This window comes from Manduca sexta, chromosome 14, assembly GCF_014839805.1.
Source record: "Manduca sexta isolate Smith_Timp_Sample1 chromosome 14, JHU_Msex_v1.0, whole genome shotgun sequence".
Classification (NCBI taxonomy): Eukaryota; Metazoa; Arthropoda; class Insecta; order Lepidoptera; family Sphingidae; genus Manduca; species Manduca sexta.
Window position 1 is genome coordinate 1,648,300 of NC_051128.1, and position 23,457 is coordinate 1,671,756.

General features: G+C 35.5%; 1 protein-coding gene across 1 annotated transcript in view; it reads left to right on the plus strand.

Moving 5' to 3' along the window:
• Positions 1–23,457, plus strand: part of LOC115442804 (calmodulin-binding transcription activator 2) — a 176,284-nt gene that overhangs the window by 42,847 nt on the left and 109,980 nt on the right. The gene's annotated exons all lie outside the window — the stretch shown is intronic.

Below are 23,457 nucleotides of genomic sequence, written 5' to 3' on the forward strand. Positions count from 1 at the left end.
TGTAACGTCAAGGCGATTTCTTAGGGTTTAAAGTTAAAGATAACAACGAAGATAACGCTAATAACTGTTCCAGGAACAAAACGAAACGACCGGCGCGCTGAACTTTAACTTCACAGGTCGGGGTTAATAAAACTGTAAAATTGGGCCTTTACAAAAACTAACATGAATTTAATTTGTCTTACTTATTGTATGTTCAATATTAAGTCTGTTTTGATGTTTGTTAAATATATTTTTTTTGAGTTTGCACTGGCACATAGATAAACTGTATTAATCCTGTATTAATGTACGCGAATGTTAGACATTGCAATAAGGTAACCGGTAAGCAACGGCTTGGTAGGTAATGGCTTAGCTGTACTTTTGGCATTGCAATGCATGAGCGGCAGATGCTTACCATCAGGCGGACTGTTCACTTCTAAGCCTACCAAGACAATAAAAAATCGGTTTATATCTATTCTATTTGTATTACAATACACCTGTAATACCTACCTAGTAATTAGTATGCAATAAATGACGCAAAATATAAGTAATGTGAGAATGGAATAACATATTATGCACAAAAGATCTAAGATATCTACTTCGTGAAAAACATGTTTGTTTCACAAGTAGATTAATCTAATCTACGTGGGATCTGATTCCCATTTATTTTCCCAGAATAGAATCGAATATCTATGAAAACGTATCACGCGTTCACTTCTGTAGGCGAGTGCAACTACTATAGGGTCGGATTGGGTTAGTATAGATTTGTAAAATGTAGGTAGATATTGTAACTCTGACTTTGCGGATGAACAACACCTCAATCCCCCCGTGACCATGAAGGCTGCAAAATCTTCGAAACGTCGGGAAGAAAGTAAAATATTAAAACCACGATAAAATTCGTAAAATAGTTTAATTTAAACATAGTGTCCAATTAAACTATTTGCTGAGATGCTTTGGTTAGTTGAGACATAGAGTCATAACCTAAAAAAACATTGGTTAGGCTCCAAAGGATCCTCTGATCTCAAAAGTCACGCTTCTGTACACTCGCCAGGGGAACTCAAAGCAGTCCTTAATAATGGTCTAATACTAGATTAAACTCCTTTATTCTTATTCCTTGTCTTTAAGGTGGGCAGGTATGGTCACTTAACAAGGGTACTACCTCGTTACTGCTGCCAAAGTTATAAAATAAATTCGCGAAAGGCAAATATGCATATATTACGCAGATAGCAAGCTACCAAAAAAACAATCAAAGAGACAATCACAAAATACTACAGAAGTTACGTACAGTTTCCACATAGACTCGAATATAGAGTATGATAATCACAAAATATTTAAGAAGTTTCCGCATTCGCTAGAGAACAGAATAGGCTCCAAAGCCGTCCAATTACGTCTAGTATTCAGGCCATCTGATAACAGTTTCGGCAATGGTTTAATGTGCTTTGTGCAGGCGATCCACTTGTTATGGTGCCGCGAGAACTATTTGTCATTTGAAGTGAAGGCGGTTATGGTGTCTTATTGAATAGTGCTGTTATGTTAGGACTAGAGATATCGTGTCTTCCTTCCTGGGTTTAAGGCCTATGGAGATAATACTGATGTTTGGATTGTATATGTCTTATTTATTGGTCTATTATTCAGTGTAATTACTTTGAAAACATTTTAAAATGAAATCCGATATGTATACGCTTATACATAATATATAAATAGACTATAACATCCGTAGTAGAAGAGATCCATACCCAGTAGCGGTACTCAATACAAAGCTGATTTTATTATAATAACATTATATTGTATTGCAAAAAAGCGGCGATAGCCTAGTTGGGTGTGGAACGGACTGCCAAGACGAATGTCCGCTGATATTATATTTTATAAATGTATTTTAAAATATATAAAAAGATTAAAAGCGCAAGTGAGGAAATTAAATAATTCGTGCTACCAGGGGCATGATTCTCTACGACAATGTCGAACTTGTAACACGGCGTGTTTCGTTAACTTCGTGTTATGACTGTGTAAGAGTATTCTGGATGCTAATTTGACATTTCATGAACATGATGAGGTGTGACACATCCGCCTTACGGGCATGTTACGAATTGTCAAAATAACGTGCGGCAATCCAGCGCGTCTATGCGCGTTTAGACAAATTAATTATTTAGATACAACGACTGTATAATTTCTATTGACGATAGTATCCTCTTTACATCGTGAAAACTCAAATATAATATTCTACCTTATCAGAAACAAAAACAAACATAAATCCTAAATGATCGAATTAATATTCAAACCTATGTTTTTGTATCTTGATAGTCAAATTTGTGTTATGGGCTCAGCGGTGAAAAATAAGCTACTTTACTACTGGCAACCCGACTTTTGACAACAATTGAGGTCAATCAAGTTTATTTTTATTACTTCGATGTAATATTTCTATTAGTAAATAGATAGGCCAAACAAATATAAAACACTAATGAAGGTATCTTTTTAAACAATGTTTTCTTAATTATGTACATTACAATTAATACTATGTAGTTTCTTTGTGGTGAAAGTTTTGTACCTATAAAGCTTGATAACAATAAAGATTATTGAAGAAATTTTTACTAGTTATACATTATTGTTGTTATAAGTAATTGGTAGAGGTCTTAATCGAGGGCTTAGCCAGCTTTAAATTAAATATCAAAATCTTCAAAATGTGAATATCGATCCAGGGAAACAAAGCAAAAATTTCATGTAGGTAATCCCAATCATTTTATACAATTATATACAAAAGTATGTAATCATGTTGAATCTAAAATTGTTTGTACAAACACTTTCTTTTTTATTTTAGGAGACCAAAGGCATCTTACATTGAATACTAATGTTAACAAAACTGATAATATCAAATGTAATAATTAAATAATTTCTTTTACAGGATAGTGAATGTAATGCAAGATATTCCAAATAAATAATAGTAAAATATACTCAGTTTTAACAACACATTATTTTTGTGTTATTTTTTATTTGTTGTTCAGTCTTAGATAACATAATATAAGTAAAATTTCTATACATGAGTTTGAATGTTTGTTAATTAATCAGTTTTACCTTAATAACTAAACGAATGTGTATGAAATATGGTACTCAGACAGTGAGCTGTGGATTGAATAGAGTACTTTTTATTCCAAAAAGATTAATGCCGGTTGAGCGGCAAATAGAAGTTACTAGGTAATAGAGCTATAAATTTTTAAAAACAACGTTTAATAGGCAATATACACTTATTTTAATTATTGGTGGTAAGTCTGTTATATGTGAGTGTCTGTCTTGATAGTTATAAGGTGTCTACGGCAATGTCTATTTCTATAGCCAAGTTAAACTGTGTCCATGCACTGATGTGTACCAGTTTAGAGGAAATTGTAACTAGCGTAATTACTTTATAAGACCTAAAATCTTTGTCTCATTCTGAAAACCTACTGTAGAACGTCACATAGTGCTTTACAATTCAAAGTTCCGGATGGCATTGTAACTGTTTATGGGCGGTCATATCGCTTATCATCAGGTAAACGGCATCCTCGTCACATTATTTAACTAAATAAAAAAAAAGAATTTGAGTTAATGCCTTGTCGATTTTGCAACAAATTTTATAATGGAAGGTCCGTAGAATTCCTATTAATATACGTTGTTAGCGCTAATTTAACATAAACTGCATAAGCACAACAGCAATTACTATTATTCATATAACAGCATTCGTGTAAAATCTTCAGTAGCATTCAATATATCAATTCAATTCAATTTTTAAAATGTGGCTTTAGTAAACAAATCAAGTAAATAAGTCTATGACATTGACATTTGACAATAATTTTGAAGTTATATTTTTTCGTTTGAAAACAATCACAATCTACAGAAATTTCTTTAAATTATTTTTATATTCCTTTCATGTTTCTTACATTTAAGTATATACAAAAATGGTATTAAATAAAGTTTGGCAGTGATTTATTCGAGTTACATCATTTAATATCACGAATACAAACAAAAAAAAGCCTTTTCAAAAAAACCGATACTTGCCGATTCGAGGGGATGAAAGATTTCTGAACGCATTAACACATCGTAATATAAAAAATATTAAGCATAGACAATCTATCGTATGGCATACACAATACCTATTTATCAATTACACATCGTGGCGCGTGTATGAAACGCGTTTGTGTTTAGAGCTTGTTTTGACAACACGCGTTTACGGTGTGTTATCGCGAGTAGCATAGGGAATCAACCTACAGGAAGTGTTCAGGTAACACGCATTACGCTCCAAAATCAAAGTGATCTTAATGCTTAACATGCCTTTATCTTCAACCTATTCGCAAGACACCAATGCAATTACGAATATAAAACCTTCCTTATCACAATTTCTACAGCTTACACACGCAACATCAAACCGTGTAGATGCAAATCCTGGCAATAACTTTACTTTTTCATTACACAGCCTACACCCTAAGATCAAAGCGTGATGCTTACAACTTCTATATTGGAACTGCCACGTGCCCTATACCTTCTTTAATGTTACAAGAAGTCGTTAGCAGACCAATTTGAGCAATCTGTGTTTCCAATAGGTATCGCTTTAGGTCCCGATTCTTACAGAATTAGATTGTTTTAGTATTATTTGGAAGTTTGTTGTTGTTTGCGTTAGTGGTGTTTTTGTGTTTGTTTTATTTAAAAGGCAGGTTAGCAAGTGACGATGGTAAGTGATAGCCTTAATGAAGAATTGGGATTTAGAAAATGGGGATTTTGGTTTAGGGAAAGTCTAATGATTTTTTACGTTTACGCGAATATTAGGCATAAATAAAGCTAGTTTTCTGTTTTTGTTGCGGTTTATATGTTTTGATTTTCTACCGACGTTTCGAAGACTTTGCAGCCTTCATGGTCATGGGACGGACTGAGGTGTTGGTCGTTCGAAAAGTTAGTCACATTATCTGCCTACATTTTATAATTTTACAAAATATTTAACACCGTTCATTTGCCTGGCCCATAAGGAAACTGGACGAAATATGAGGCATTTCTAATTTCAAATGTCACTAACATGTTCTCAGAGCACGAATGGCCGCGTTATCACGTTATCTCTCTTGTACGCATGCATTGAAAGGCCAGTGACGTCATTGAGTATTCTATTATTTGAAATATTTTCCCCCTAACAGACTTGAAACGCTGTAAAAAAATCTGCATCAGAATTTGCGCAGTTTTTTTAATATAAATATTGGGTAACTCTGTTTATACACTCCTTTAATAAAAATATGCTTATCATGAGGGAAATGCTTACCATAGAAATATACGCACACGTTATGGTAACCATAAAAATCCCCGTAACAGAAACAATATCGTCCCATTACAAAAATATAAAGCCCCAAACTGAGTTTGATGTTGCCCTACCGCTTCCGTATTACAGCGGGATAAATAAACAAACGAAAGGGTCTTGCGACCCCGCGCGGGGTCACAATGTTTGGGACACCTATTAAGGTCAAGAGTAGGGTTGTCAGGTGAGAGGGTTGTAAGATATGAGCTTTATGTTCTATTGTTGAGTTTGGCGTGAATTTTTCCTACGTAGCGTGTAGCAAAGTGTATGGGAATTTGAAATGTTGATTTTTAGACCTTTGGAAATTGTTTATAGAGTACGTCGATGTCTATACAGATTACAGACCCAATAATATTGATAATAGTAATTTATCCCGAGTAATTAATATTAAAAATGCTGTCTTGGTGGCGTAGTTGTGTTACGATTGCATTGCTTAGGTCTCGGTTTCCTGGTCGGACAAAGTGATAATGGGTTTTTCTACTCAGTATCAGGTCGGAGTCTGGAATTTGTACCCGATATAGCGATAGCCTTAAGCACATCATAGGACGGAATATACATGGCGGAAAGTGAGTGCGCCATTTGTGCCTTTGCCTCCTTCTTGAGGATAAAAGGCGTGAGTATAAGAGTGCGTGTAAAAAGCTAAAAAATATTTTTGGATAAACTTTCCACAATTTCTATTTAGGAAATTCACATTTCCTATAGGAATTTCGAAGGTGTGTGAAGTCTACCAATCCGCACTAGGCCAGCGTGGTGGACTAAGGCCTAATCCCTCTCAGTTGTAGAGGAGGCCCGTGCTCAGCAGTGGGCAAGTATATAATACAGGGCTGATATTATTATTTCCACAATTGAAGATTTTTCCATTTGTCGTATACTACTTTATTTTACTTTTGTTACTTTGCCTGTTGCTTAAAAATGTATGTAACTAAACAATAGTGCCAACCCTAGCCAAGGTGCTGAGGTCCGTTGCTGACTGTATATATGAGCCTAAAGTCATTTGATTTGGAGGTTAATTTATGTATTGTCAGGGATCGTCGTTTTATCGCCTGTAAACGAGGTGTTTTGATAAATATGTATGTGGGATTGGTGATTTGGTTGTTTTTGTTGTATTACGTGGGATTTATGGGTCATTATGTATTGGGGTTATTTTATGTCTCACTATCTTGAAAGTAAGCCGTTATTTTTTGTATGTACGGGCGGTATAATAGCCCAGCGGGTGAGCAAGCTAAATGTCAGTGGACAGGGCACATAGTTCGCAGAACTGACGGCAGATAGGGCAAAAATGTTCTCGAGTGAAAACTACGTATCAGCAAGCGCAGCGTTGGACGTTCACCTTGTAAGATGGAAAGATCACTTGATAACGGTCGCAGGAACATGTTGGATGCAGGCCGCTTTCCACAGGGCCGTCTGGAAATCTTTAGGGGAGGTCTATGTTCAGTAGTGGATTTTATGTGGCTGATGATGATGACAATGACGGGCGGTATATTATAAAATTTATTTAATACGGTAGGCAATACACAACCTTATTTCTTAATTACTCTCCACACTCCTCATCGGATTACATACCTTTCATTATTGCTGATTTTTTCAAAATATTCTATAATTTCTAAACATCTATTACTTTTAATACGGTAGGCAATACACAACTTTATTTCTTAATTACTCTCCACACTCCTCATCGGATTATATACCTTTCATTAATGATGAATTCTTTAATATATTCAATAATTCCTGTCATCTAATACTGCCGTATAAGAGTCAGCCTTACAATAAAATTACTTATAGAAAATGTACAAATGGTAGGTCTGTTTCTACAAATTGAGTTCTTTCTTTCTCCTGTGCAGGAATATACCCTATCAACTATAGCTCTGGTCACAAAGTTTTCTTCTGTCTTCAAGCGCGGCATATTTGACATTCCAATAAAAATATTTCAACGTTTTCCCCAGTGCGGAATTTAGTTTATATTTTTAATTGCACATACTTTTAAATTAGCTTGTAAGTGTCATGAATATAATAACATCTAATTTATTGGAGTTGGTTATCTGATACTTGAGCTATACACGCGAGTGGTAATAATGAAAATATCCAAATCTAGACTAAAACGCCAGCCTAAATGAGTTAAATGTAGTGTTTTCGAGGAATAAATTTTGGCGTGACTGCATTTATTTTTCAGTAGAAGTCTAGGAATCAAGTCTTGCTAAATTAAGTTGTGAGGTTTCTAGTATGAGTGAGTCCATCTGGATATATACTGCATTGTCTATTTTTCTCGTTTAGCATTCGTGTCCAAGCATTGTTGTGCACAACTTTGAAGAATATCATAGCCATAATTTCTAGGCAATAAGATACAAATTACATCTTCTATCTCACGTTTACGAGGAAAGTGTGGTGCAACTCAGTGCATATGAAAGTAACTTAATAATAAATGCGAATGTTTGTGAAATTGTTTGGATGTTTGTTAGAAGTAAACGCAGAAACAGCCGAACGAATTTGGAAGAAATTTGGCGTACGGGCCGACGTATGTCTAGATTGATATACAGGCTAATTTTATCCCGGTAATTTGCTTCCATGGGGAATAATAGAGTTTTTCACTTGATTTCTGGAATTCACCAATAGATGGCGCTGACGCCATTAAAATTTTTAGGGACTTTTATAGCGGGAAAAACTATTTTACCCAGCTGAAACCGCTTGGAACACCTCGTCATAAATACAAAAGTTTGGAAGGATGTTTGTCATTTAATCACGACAACGGTTGAACGGATCTGGATGTAGTTTGAAACAGAGATTGATTATAATTTGGAATATCATCATTTAACATTCAGGTCCTATGTCCACTAGACAGGGCACGGTATCCAAATTGACACTAAATCCCACACGGTCTTGAGATGTCTGATTTAGCTCCAAGTGGAATATGTATGATACTTTTTATCTCAGGAAAATATATAGAACTTTTATCTCAGAAAATCTTTGCCACGCAGGCAGATCCGCGAGCATAAGCTAGTAATTATAAGTACCTACTCAGAATACACCGTCTTCGAGTAAGTGACGTAAACAACCAAATTCACGATCAAATACATTTACAATAGGTTCGTGGGCGCCACCTGCGTGACCCTTTCCGTAAGCCTTTTTTCATCGAGCACCTGCAACACGTAAATATATGAGACTACGTTTCGTTTCGAAAGAATTTTGTTTGTTTTTTTTTATTGTTTATAATAATAATAATAATAATAATATCAGCCCTGTATTATATACTTGCCCACTGCTGAGCACGGGCCTCCTCTACTACTGAGAGGGATTAGGCCTTAGTCCACCACGCTGGCCTAGTGCGGATTGGTAGACTTCACACACCTTCGAAATTCCTATAGAGAACTTCTCAGATGTGCAGGTTTCCTCACGATGTTTTCCTTCACCGTTAAAGCAAGCGATAATTCACAAAGAATTGTTTATGCTAACGTCTAATGGCGTTGATTTTTGTATCAATCGATGGGGACTTAGCCATGAACGTCATAAATATAGCGATATTTAGGACGTTCTTCATATAACTGGTGTTACTGTGTTTTTGCGGTCGTTTCGCTTACCATTAGATGAATGGCAAGCTTGTCATTCAAAGCCATAAAAATATATAAGACGTTCGAAGATGATATTATATAGCTATTCTAGTCTTGGAAATCCTAGTGGAGTTTTTTATTACGTATAACTTGACCAAGAAAATAAAAAAACCTAACCATATAATTAAATATGGCACTAATTTCTTATACTGACTACCAGAAGTTTAAAAAGAAAAAGCAAAATCAGGTTTTAATTTTAATTTTTTTTATTGCCTATAGCATTTATGACAATATTTCTACGCCTTGTCTATTCTAATAATGGACATTACATTGTTACAAGTGAGGCCTCCAATATCACTAATAAAAAATAATCAGCATGAGGTAGAACTAAAGAATGTTTTGTTACCTTATGACGTCAAATGATTTTTGTTTTGATCTGATAATAGGGTGGATTATTGATTAAAAATTTTAGGCTTATGTATTTATAATTTTTTTAAATTAACAGGCCGATGTTTCTGCGTTATACATATTGATGAAAAACGAATATGGCAGTGTTTATTCAAGCCACAGATGTCAAAACAACAGTTTTAAATATTTTTTTCTGTCTGTCTACCTGTCTGTAAGTTTTTATTTATTTATTATTATATGCATGCATTATTACATACATTACCTACGCACAAAACTACTGTATGGAATTGAATGCAGTTTTCACGGATTTTATTAGAACAATAGAAGCAATAACATCATTTTTTGAATTTTTGTGTATCTGTCCATATGTTTGTACATGTATCAATTAAAAACTATATCATGCAATTTAATACAGTTTTCATTGATGTATTGCTAGAGATCTTACTCAAAGAATAGGTTTCATTTTACCAAATATAAAACGGGACTTTTGCCAAAGCCAGTGATATATATTTTACAAACTTAAAGTGCAAAATGAGTAACCTTTTTATTCTCTACTAGAGAGTAATTTTCCGTTTATATTGTAACATTGTAACATACATAGACTTTATCTAAATTAAAAAATCCAACAGCACACCAATTATTTTCAAGAGAAGTCACGAAAACAATATTTTGAATTTTATATTTCACCTATCCACGTCAACAATTCGTTGGATTTATAATATTTAAAATCGCATGTCCGAAGCGAGCCGCCGCGAAATGCGAATTTTCAAATAACTGTACTTAAACGGTTATTATTATAACGAGGTTTTAGGAATGGCCCGCATTTGGGTGATTTATGCGGGGCCCCAGCCCGTTCGGGCGTTTTGTTTGTTATGCCGATGTGCCCGGAAATGGTTTGAAAAGTATATTTGCGAGTACATTTGATTTATATTTCGTTTTTGCTATTTGGTTTGATAATGTATGCTTTGTTCGCATGATAAAACTAAGCGTTATCGGTTATGGTGTAATTCAAGTAAGAAATCGGTCTAAATTCAGAATAATAAATTTACGGAATTTCTTCTTTATAAAATTTTCTATATTTATTACTAACTATGATAGGCAATATTTGCTTTTTTTAAGTTAATAAAGAAATAAAAACATTTTTTAGTATCATTAGGGGAGATTAATAAACGAACGTAACTTAATTCTGTATTCATGAAATTACCTTAAGCTCCTTTTTTCTACGTTTTCTCAATTTAATAACTAGCAAGTTTTCATAATCATAAATAAGTACCTCCACATTCAGCCGAGTACGCCCCCGCCTAGACCTAAGAAAGGCGGTTACATCGGCGTTTTATTTACCAGACCAACTCATTATTAATATACAGAAATTTGCATAAAATGGGGGTAGTCAAAATGTGCCAGCCGGCTTGTTTACGAGTTAGAATACCACAAAACGTTACGTTCTAATTGTGTTTTATTTCGCGTTTTATTGCCAGCTGGGTTCGCTAGCACCGCCTTGTGTTGGTTCGGGGCGAGGGATGGAACGCGTTGCGAAATTTACTTCAATTGAGAGAGATATTTTGAGAGGTTATGTTTGATGATTAGGTTATTGTCACGTGGTTTATAAAGTACGAAGCCAGTACTGCTTATTATGAGACTTGATATTATTAGATGATCGTCTTGCTGTACCCTGGTGTATTCTTTGACGTTGGATTACGTTTCTACAGTTTTAGGACCGTGATGTTTAGTATTAGATGTGCGAGTCGCTTGTCTTGTTTTCTTTGTACGGAAAATTGACGCTATTGAACTTGACAAGCTGAGTGTGGTACAGGGTGTCGACTAACCAGAGATGATTATCCTTCGCCTGTGTAATGTGTATATCCGGTTCCAACAGGCCGGAAAAATTATGTCGATTGTCGCGGGGTAATCATCTCTCGTCCATCGACATTCTATTGGAGTCCACTCCACTTAATAATGTGTAGTGAGGTTATTTGCTGGACCCATAACAAAAAAAAAATAAAAAAATTCGCCTATGCTTCTTCCGTGACACTTTCCTAGTTCTTTCTACATACTCTTAATGTTTTAATGTGTATTTTTTGTCGAGTGTACGTTAATTGCTTGCTTAATTACCCAAGTGTCCTGTTTCGCAGCACCCTGTATATCTTTCTTATTATCATTAATGATGTAATTAATGTGAAATGAGTGTTTAGTTAATGTGTTTTAGTGACTTTGCAGAGTATTTTAACACCAGAAAATGGTATAAGAAGTAATGGCAGCAAAAAAAATTATACGTGTCTAAAAATTATAGGTTAGGGTCAGGTTTTAAATTAATTTCTTTTGATGATAAGGTAAAGAATATAATTTGTGCCGATTATATTATTGTAGTAATAAAAGTCACAGGAGATCACTGCATGCGGACCGCATCCAATAGGTCGATCTGGAAACCTATGGGGGAGGTCCTAGTTCAGCAGTGGACATCCTGCGGCTAATGATGATATTCTAATAGTAATATACATTGTGAAACTTCATAACCACGGCTTATTCTAATGAGCCGCTTTCCACGGTAATTAGTGTATATCAAAATCGGCCGGCACAATCTCGTCTACCGTCGAGAGATGCAAGGCCTGTTCGTCATTATACCATGTTATTATTGCAATTTCATGATGTATTTAACATGCCGCTCGCTTGATTGTAAACTAAATGTACAATTGATGAACAATAGCAAAACCATACAGAACTTTGAATTACAAACTGCGTGCCACTCCACTGCACTCGTCACTGAGACATAAGATGTTAATTCTCATAATGGCCAGTAATTACGCGTATATCATTCCAACTGGAATACACTGTATGTACTTGGCTGCTTGGTCCAGTATTGCCTATCCTGGAACATGATAGTGTATGCATACTGCTGCTTGGTCATTGTCTTCTCAGGATAAAAACGCGATAAAATTCCACCCAGTTTCGGCAAACACGCTCACCAGATGATCGTGGCGATCTCGTTGTCCGCGCGTGTTTAAGTGTTAGTTAGAAACTCGAGAGCCTTAACTACGAGGTGTTTGGCTCGGACCTTGATGACGCTTGGCGGCTAGCTAAGGCTTTTCGGTGGCGGCGGCCTTTGAGCCATTCAAACACTTGGTTTGGAGTACGTGTTACTGAATAGACCGGAAACTCGACGGACAAAAGTGAACTAGGCGGGTGATACAGCGAGGAGGTTAGATATTGTTACATACTGTGGCAAATATGAAGCGGTGATAGCCTAGTTGTGGAACGGACTGCCGAGATGAATGTTGGCAAATTTAAATCCCAAGGGCGCACCACTCTGACTTATTTTTAATTATGTGTGTCGCTTGCTTTAACGACGAAGGAAAATATCACAAGGAAACCCGCAAACCTGAGTGTTTGAATTCTACCAATCTGCACTAGGCCAGCGTGGTGGACCAAAGCCTAATCCCTTTCAGTAGTAGAGGAGGCCGTGTCCAACAGTAGGACAGTATATATAATATAGGATAGATATTATTATTATAGGAGAATGATGCTACTGGAACTCATTCGATTTATAGCAAGAAGATTGGTCAATTGGTCACTTGACGGCGAGTGACTTCCAAGGTCTATAAATATACAGTATAAACTGGTTATAATAATATCGGTTAAAATGACTAAATAGTAAAGTCTCAGCAAATACTTACATGTATATAAAAAGAGTAGTTTATAACGACTGTCCGATAGAGCGTCCAGTTTAGCTACCTGATTGTGACATCGCAGGCGCGTAAAGCGGTCCTAATTAAAGAGATTTTCTTTTATATTATAATCCCATACTTAATACCTATATATTGTATGCACCAAATGTTGACAATAATCCTTTTTTTCCTTAGCTTAGGTGCTTCCATGGATATCATTATAACTGGTTTTACTTTATTATTTTTTACGAACACAATACGGTTAGAAATGTCAATGTAACTACGATTGAAACAGATTCATAAATCTTGCGTCTCTACAGAAAAAAGCTACAAAATATAGATTGACGTCATACAAGCTACGCTCGTAGCAGTCTACGGTATTGGCTACGATCGGCGTAGCATGATCTCTGTAGATAGGAACTGATTGCCCATACTTCTTTACTTTGTTTATGTCTACAGACTTTTTTTCCAAAGAAGTAAACAGTACTGAATATAATTTTCGCGTAATTATAAGTTATATTTAGCAAGTTGCGTGTTAGAGCGTTGTGTCTATAAATAGTGATCAGTAGATATAAAGTGATCCATTTGCTTCTGCTATAATCATGTTATTTAAAAGCGAAAGAAATCTACCAGAATTGGGCTAAGTGCAATCTATAGTCTTTGTCCACCCCTACGGGAAATAATATGCATGTAGAAACAAAAGTAACTTGCTTAGTTGCCATTTCTTTGTTAACAAAACACTAACTTTTCTCACAAACTCAAGAAGATTAAAAGTTGCAAAGGTCAATAGTTACTCCGACAGATATAAAAACAAGTTTACGTGGATGTTGTGACGTCATAACATATCATTTAAGCCTTGACTAGACAGCCTTCTTCATTAAGTATCAGTTTTGTATGGAACTAAATTGTAACCATTGACCTATATTCTATAGCCACGAACATCCATGTAAACTATTTGATTAAAATCTGAACTAAAATGGCAACCAAAACGTCACTGTGATAACCTATTTATTCACTTGAACAACAAATAATTTTATTTATTTGACTAATATTTTTTATTCAAATCCATGTTTACACTTAGACTTAAGTTCTTATATCATGAGCTCCACTCCGTACACAACCACAAGCTGTCAATATTGGCCATACTAAAGTCAATTTGAATGGATTGCAGTTAAATTTCAGTTGAACAAAGTGAATGTTCGGAACACCAAATCTAGTACGTAGTACATATATATTGTTGAATGTAACTGTAAATTTAAATTAACTTTATTGACGCTAACAATAGAGCAATTGAGTTTTTTTTGTTTAAACTGTTACTATAAGGGTTAGAGCTTTCATTTCCTAAGTTGTTTTAAAGCGAGCTGGTGTATATGTTATCGAAATTTTATGGAAAACTTGAACCGTGATTTTTTATACAATTGTTTTAGACAATTCTCATTAAAAATATTGTCCTATTGCATGTCTTGCCGTCCGTCCGTTTTTTATGTTTTGTTGCAATATGTATAGAACTCAGATATAGTTATATTACCTGATTCATTCTATATTCCGAAATATTAAATCTCCCGTATGTAATTTAAGAAAAATTATGTAAAAAATAATACTTCTATTAGCAACAGGACTCCATCTTCCAAATTTCAGCATATGTCCGTTATTTCTAACACTGCAAGAAACCAACTCTGAAAGGTGAACCCAACTTATAAAAACAACTTAAGCAGATAACAATGTCATCGCGCGTGTTACAGAAGTTGTGACGTCACAGTCTCTCGGCAAAGTTGGAGATAGCGTCTGTATAGATTTTATTATCTTGTTAACTTTGTAGGTTGTTGATTTATGTTAACTACTTGCTTGACGTTTGATTATGTGGTTTATTTATAGATAGAGTCTTGGTGTGGGTAGTTTTTTTACACGGGCAGTCATTCCACTGCACCTGATGGTAAATGGACTGGTGTCCAATATAATGTCGACTGACGAGAGATGATGATATTTTTTATAAATTACATCAAAATAAATTTTACTGAATGCATATGCATATCAGCCAATTGTCAACACGCAATGTTTTTTTAGATTTAAGGATATGTATGCTGTTAGTCCACCTTATTAAATAAATACTGACATAAATAAAGTTCGAAATAAAGTGTTCAAGTGCGACCGTCGATATATCATCCTTAACATATCATTTTTTTTATTATTATTTGTAATTTGAAGTACGTAAATTGTGTTTGTTTATGTTGCGACTGTGACTCATAAATAATGTTTCTTTCTTCTTTCTTTCTTACTTAATAGTTCAAAGGACCGTTAGTCCATTCAAGATGTTTTGTTTAAGAACCAGAGTCACTTTTTACGACGTCCCAATAGATCCCGTTCTACGGATAACTGATAAATGAGATCCTGAATAGCGCCGGGGGAATTGTCGATAGAAATTTGTTTCGCCAATTTATAGTTGCTTTTCGTCTAAAAAGAAACTCGCAAATATATTTTTGCTCATGTTTATTGCAGAGCGAGGCAAAGGTTTCTGTTACCTTTGAGAAAAATAGTCGAATTTAAATATTATTTATTGGAGATAGGCTTGCCTTTTAAGTCAAGAGGTGAATTAGTTTCTGTTGGTGATAGGATATATTTTATATCCGCCCGGATAGCGACCACTGCACACAAGGTATTAAAACCCGACATAATGACTCACATAAGTGTCCCGTTTCGGGATCAGCCTGTGTATATCCGGTTCCAACAGGCCGGCATAATTGTGTCGACTGCCGAGGGATAATCATCTCGTCAGTCGACATTATTGGAGCCCACTTACCATCAGGTGCAGTGGAGTCACTACCTACCTCGTTTTGCATAAATACGTCAATTTATCTCACAATATATTTTATAAACGCATCAAATCAATGAGCTTCATACGAAGTAAGATATGTACAGAGTTTGGGTCATGCAACAGCTATCTACGAACTAACTCAAAGGAAGTTAAGTGCGACGCTGAACTGGAAAGATGCACGAGAAGATACATTGTCTCAAGCCGAGTTGTACTTCAGTTGCATTGTACTCAGCGTTTGTGGAACATTGTACTATAAAGTAACATTTTTTTTTTATTTTTCTCGAAACTACCTCACTCACACCCGGAGTGACGACTGTCGTGTAATGCTACAAATTTAAATCGGAATTCTGGTGGTGTTGCTAATGTGATGGCATTCCGAGGGATCACAAGGCCAGCAACTTGATGGTCACCTCATATCAATACGTAGTATAAAACAAAGTCGCTTTCTCTGTCCCTATGTCCCTTTGTATGCTTAAATCTTTAAAACTGCGCAACTGATTTTGATGCGTTTTTTTAATAGATAGAGTGATTCAAGACGAAGGTTTATATGTATAACAACATCCATTAAATAGTGGAGAAATACTGTTATTTTGTTATGTTATACCCGTGCGAAGCCAGAGCGGGCCGCTATATTTTTATATACAACGTTCACAGTTTTTCTGTAGTGTATTTAGTATCAGCATTGCACCCGTGCGAAGCCGGGGCGGCTCGCTAGTTTTTGTATAAACTCAAATTAAAAATCTAGCGATAGTATAGTTGTATTATAGTACGACTGTAGTGCTGAGGTCTCAGGTTCGACTACCGGGTCGGGCATTGGTTTTGGGTTTTTAGACCAGTATCAACGCGGAGTCTTGAATGTGTGCTCGATATGGCGATAGCCTCGGCCTCCATAATGTCATGGGATAGAATACAGATGCCGGAAAGTGGGTGCACCGGACGCGCATCCACCTACTCCTTCAGGGATATTGGGATAAAAGATGCGAGAGAGTGTGTGTGTATATAAAAAACTCACAAAATAATATTGGGTTTCGAGGAGGTCAACGTACGATGGACTATTGTCCAGTGGCGAAGGGTGAAAATTTTCAAAAGGGAACCCGAGGATATATTTTTGCCTACAATTGACATATAATCCGTTGTTCACAATAAATTAAAATCATTAAAATATTATACTTAATATTTTCCTTAACATAAACATTAAGTATAAGTCTAGTCTCTAAATTTCCAAAATAATCACATATTTTGAACATAGGTACCTAAAAGAGTCCAACAAGAATTAATAACGCACACTATACACAAACAGTAATTATACATTCTAAATTGACGTATTGATTAAATTGAATAAGTATAAGACGACTTGTTTGAATATTCTATTATTATTCTAGTTATATTATTATGTTTTTCTTATTATTTTTGACTAATTTGCAAAAGGTAACCCGGTAGGAATCGGCTTGTATGGACGCTTCGCCACTGCTATTGTCAATGAGGCGATTTTCGGTGATGGAACACATTACAAATTTCCACTTATATCTCAAGTAAAGTCTTTGAGTGGTTTCACAAATTTCCAATTCGTGGTTTTCTATTATAGTTTGTTTTTGTAAGGGGTAGTTCATATGAAGATCTAGTTCGGCGCTATATTTTTGTCGGACAGCCTAAATTACTTGTCATCTTATCTCTTAGGATGGAAAACATAGTTAAACGCTATGTAGTCAAATCTATATAGTGTGCTATTTATAAAGTATTCGCAGTTACCATCAGGTTAGTGGGTTAGTTTCATCATTATTTAAATGTATAAAAATAATAATAAACTATAAATACAATATACAGCCTTTATCATCACTTGACTGTCTCCTAACGACTACCGGCAGCACTTTGATAGCGAATTAAATAGAGATAAAAAAAGTCCGTTTTTGTAAAGCATATTTTGTTAGTCCGGACAATCCATGTTTCGCAGCATTCTTATATTTGTCGCGTGCGATTTTACAACGCAGTGTGCACTCACCCTAATAGTTCATGCGGTCTGACGTCTGGAACATTTTGCATCTGAACGTTTAAATAAACCGTATAAAATAAATTGAAGTATGTAACGGACCGTGTAAGTAATGTCAGTTTTTTCGTCAGTTCGTGTTGGATGGGTTTTTTAGCCACCGTCTGAGATTGAACTTGAATTTGAGATTTAAATGAATGTTATTCTTTAAATGTTTTGTACTTTACTGGTCAGCTTGAATATATTATTGTCTTCTCTTCTTCTGGTCCTAAGTCCCCATGGCGGGGCAGAGGGTAGACACAAAGTTACGCCTTTCTTGTCGGTCTTGCGCCTTCCGCTTAACTTCACTTCAGGTGAAACCGATGCTCTTGGCTTCTGCCACAATCGAGCGCCGCCAGGTTTGCTTAGGCCGGCCACGCTTTCGAGGGCCTTGGGGATTCCAATCCAAGGCTTGCCTTGGTATGTGATCTGAATCCCTACGCAAAGTATGACCGATCCAGCTCCACTTGCGACGTCGGATACATTAATTAATTAATTAATTAATACCAGCCCTGTATTATATACTTGCCCACTGCTGAGCACGGGCCTCCTCTACTACTGAGAGGGATTAGGATTAGTTGGGTGTGGAACGGACTGCCAAGACGAATGTCCGCAGGTTAAAATTCCAAGGGCACACACCTCTGACTTTTCCAAAATCATGTGTGTATTCTTTGTGAATATATCGTTCGCTTTAACGGTGAAGGAAAACATCGTGAGGAAACCTGCGCAGCTGAAAAGTTCTCTATGGGAATTACGAATGTGTGTGAAGTCTACCAATCCGCACTAGGCCAGCGTCGTGGACTAAGGGCTAATCCTTCTCATTAGTAGAGGAGGCCCGTGTCCAGCAGTGGGACAGTACATAATACAGGGCTGATATTATTATTATTATTATTATAGACATTAAAATTAAACTATTTTTCAGATTTTATCGCGGTTTAATTATAGCCCGAAAAAAGACCGACTATTAGACCTCAAGACACTGTGAGCTCATTCTGCGCAGATCGGAGCACCAACAGCTAAAAATTCAAAAAGTTATATAATTGTAAAATGTAGGTAGATATTGTAACTTTGACTTTACGGATGACCAACACCTCAGTCCCCCCGGGACTACGAAGGCTGCAAAGTCTTAGAAACGTCGGGAGAAAATTTAAATATTTAAACCGTGATAAAATCAGAAAAATAGTTCAATTTTAAAGATTTTAGTAAGTACATAAATCCTAAGAAATAAAACGAAGAACTTCGAATAATGATACAACAATAATTAACAAAGCAACCTGTATCGATAATTGTATAAATATTAACAGGTAAAGTGGGGATGTAGAAATAATCTTTGAAACTACTCAAATCATTCAGTAATAGAAAACTACATTGACCCTGAGCGCCATAGTTTTTTTTTACCTGATAACGGAGCATAACACAGACAAAGTCACGAGCAAAACCTAAATTACAATGATTCAACAAAAACACACAGCAATTCAACAGTAAACAAAGTTACAAGCTGTGTCGACGCACATCGATACATTATTTATCGATAAAGGACATCACTCGTCGTCCAATTCCCGTAATGCGCTCGTCGCAGCCTCTTTACAGTCGAAGCGACAGCCTATGTTTTACTACTTCTAACTTAATCTTGCGTTGAAATTGATTAAATTATTACATATTTATGCTCTCGTGGTGAGTAATTGTGCTTTTATTTGTCAGTTTCCGGAGATTGCCGAAGTTTTCCGAAGGTTTTCTCGAGGGGGTAGTTTGGTTGTTGATAGTATTCTCAGAATGTAGGGCATTTTGTTGACGTGTTCCAAATTCGAATAAAGTATAGAATAAAAGAGGTTTTATTCAGAACTAGTCTTTACCTAGGAGTCTATCACTTAAAAACTTTCGACTTGTTCAAACACTTATCTATTTTATTAGTATACGTATGAAAACATCTGTTATACAATGCTTTGTCTTGCTTCCTTTGCATTAATTAATGAAAAGATAAAACACTATATATATAAATACAACGATTCATTTCTAAGCCTTGGAGTCCATATAAAAAATGGTTGTATATTGGTTGGATATAGGTCATCAAATCGCAAATTCACTGGCAAATCCTTTTGATATAAAGCCGTCATACATTATTCATTTAGTTTAGTTTCATATTTGACATTTCAAAATCAACAAATCCACAATAAATTTAAATTGATACACTGACCGCTGGCAGCTGATATGTTTATTCATGTAATACAAACAAACTGACACATATTTATTATGTTAAGAATACTGAGGATTTATGAGTTTCGCGACAATATGTTATCTGTACAAAAAGATTCGGAGTGAAACGTTTTATTGAGTGGATTCCGTACGTTTGACATTGCATTTGTTGATTTCATTTATTGAACCAAAAATATGCATTTAATAAAATAAGATAACAAAGCGGCGATAGCCTAGTTGGGAATAGAATGGACTACCGAGACGAATGTCTGCAGGCTCAAATCCCACACACGTCTGACTTTTCTAAAGTTTCACTTGTTTTAACCGTGAATAAAGGCCTTAGGACACCTGCATACCTGAGAAGTTCGCTATAGGAATTTGAAGGTGTGTGAAGTCTACCAATCCGCACTAGGCCAGCGTGGTGTACTAAGGCCTAATCCTTCTCAGTAGTAGAGAAGGTCCGTGCCCAGCAGTGGGACAGTATAGGTATAATACAGGGCTGATATTATTATTATATAAAAATCTTAGTGACATATTTGCGTATTTAACTATGCATAGTTTATAACTGTTATATATTATGTAGCTTTAATTATTTTTTTGAGTATTTGTAATCTTTGTATTTCTAACAAATCTACGGTTGATATAGTAGCAATACCTACACATAAATTACAATAAATTGTATGACACTATAAATAGGTTTGTCACCTTTTAAATAAATAAAATTTGGCTCATACGGACTATGATTATTTTAATAAACAATTAAAATAGTAGTTATACAGGAACATTTTGACATTTAATTTCTAGTCGTCGAGATTCTATTAGGTTCTTTTGCGGAACTCTAAAAACTCGCGGCGGCCAGTCCGTCGCATGTGTCGGGCGACGTAGTTTTTATTAATGTTTACAAGCTATTTATTATGCTGTCCGTACATTCGAGGAGTGCGTAGCTTCATATAGCTTACGTAACTATAAGTAGTTTGAATATTAGGTGATTTGTTTTGCTTACCGTTTTCCTGTCATAATCGTTTCCGATTAAAAAAAAATATTACTGCTATTTAGTTAGGATTGTCTATTTGAGAGCCAAATTTCATTTAAATCTATTCAGCAATTTCTTTATATCCTTTTAGAGGTACATAACATCTAAGTTACTTCTCAAACTTTCAACTCTATAATGTTAGTAACTTTTGTAATTTTAACATTAGTAAGATTACAACCATTCAAGAGTCCGCCATCGAGGCAATTCTTATGCATCTCAACACCGAATGCACGCCCATGCACGGGGAGACATTTGTCGTGGCCCTAGACACACAGTTAAGTGTGTATACCTCATGGTTGCCAATTCACATTGAGGCCTATGAGGGTTCGCAAACATTTCCTGGCCTTCTTTTCTTCTTCGGCAGTAGGTCTTTCGTATGTGATGGACTTTATAGATGTATTATTGATTTATTTCTGCTGCCAAGCTGCATCCTGTAAGGACTATTGTGTACCGGTTTAAAGGACATGGTAGCCAGTGTTATAAATGGCCTTAATACTGGACTTAATCCAGTCCATCCAGCAGTGGCGAAGGGTGAAATTTTTCAAAAGGTAACCCGGTGTGAAAAAATTTGCGTCACTTAAGATATCGGGAGCAATTTATGGGAAAACAAAAACTAAGACAACGAATTAGTCTTGATTCGAAATCGACTAACGTTGACATACCTACTAAATTACCTATTATGCGTAAATAATTGAAACATTTATAAAATCGAACAATAAATGTAGATAATTCTCCTTCCATTAATCACAATATAAGTACTTACCTATTAATTTGTTATAACAGCAACATAAATAAGTATTAAAATTATAACCACACTACCTCCAAATAAGTATCTGTATTTTTTTTTTCAAAATAAAACTTTAAATGTAATTACCCCATATAGAAATAGGTATCACGATCGCCAAACAGACCAACAGTTTAAAGGTACTTACATGATAAACGTATATAATTATCAATTTAAATAATCAAGAAAGGTTAATTTGTTAACTTTTGCTTGTATCGTTTTAAATTCAGTAAAATATAATAAGTAAGTATTTATTTTCTTCTAACACACATTTTGTGTCTAAAATCAAAAAATTTTAGATCTACTTTTAATATTTAACCATCTAAATACTAATATGTGAAATTACAGACTAATAATATACTTACGTAAAGGTAGACATTAAACTGATCACATGTAGTTAATTCCATTATAATACACATTTACTTGTAGTTTCTAAATAAACAAAGCGCTGGTAACTAAATATCACAAAACTATCAAAAAATAAAATGAATATGACAATTTACAAACACCGCAACTTGGTAGCATAATAAATTATGACGTTTAATGGACGTAAAAGTGACAACTATACAAAGTCGGTTAACGTGAAGCCGAAAATGCTCGGGTTCCCTTTGCCCATATCTTCCGCGCGATTCCGACAAACACTGGCATAGAAATTCATACAAAGTGCTGCCATCTATATTAAAAACATACTACGACATTAAGCCGCTTGACAGCGGGTTACCTTAGGCCAGTGGCGTCACAATTTCACTTTGGTAACGGAATTTCTGGGGAACTAAATACAAGGTGCGCCATCTAACGTTATTTAAAATAGGTAATCGATTTCGATTAAATTAACAAACAACGGGCTATTCGTCGATAGATGTCATTATTAAGTGATCATTAATTAATAAGTTGAGCTATTATAATTATTGTTCACTGTCTGGTATGTTGTAAATTTATATTTGCCTATTAAATATTTTTTTAGTATCACCGAAAACCTAAAAGGGAAGCCGGTGGGAATCGGCTTGTATGGACGCTTCGCCACTGCCATCCAGTCAAGTTCTATGAGCGTAGTACAGCAATACTAAGTCGAGTCTTTGCTGGTGGTAGGATATATTTTATATCCGCATGGATAGCGACTACCGCACACAAGGTGTCAAAACCCGCCATAGTAGCCCATGGTTATGGTTATGGTTATGGGCTCCTTTTCCCGCACTTAGCCCGTAAAAAAGTCGGGCCATTGTGCGTGACATAGTAGCCCATGTAAGTGTGTCGCGTTCCGGGATCAGCCTGTTATATCCGGTTCCAACAGTCCAGCTTCATTGTGTCGACTGTCGATAGGTATTCATTCCTCGTCAGTCAACATTTTATTGGACCCCACTGCATATACTATCAGGTGCAGTGGGGACTAAAAAACCTGTGCCTACCATGGTAATAGACTCGTCACTACATGGCACATAAACTAGACGAACTATCCATTAGTGTCTCTGCTTACCCTCCTCCGTATAAAGCTATGTTCAAAAACATTATTCACAAACTTACATAAGTCTGTGTGTCACATAAGAATATTTATAAGTGTTGAGTTAATGCATCTCGCAGTGTTGAGAGAGTCAAATAAATCTCTCAGCACAAAGCGGTGCGAAGTGTAATCCTTAACAACGCCCGTGCGAGCGAGGTAATTGTATTTTGTTGTAATTTGGTGTTTAAATAATTAGCTTCTAGACTTCGCTGCTGTAAGAC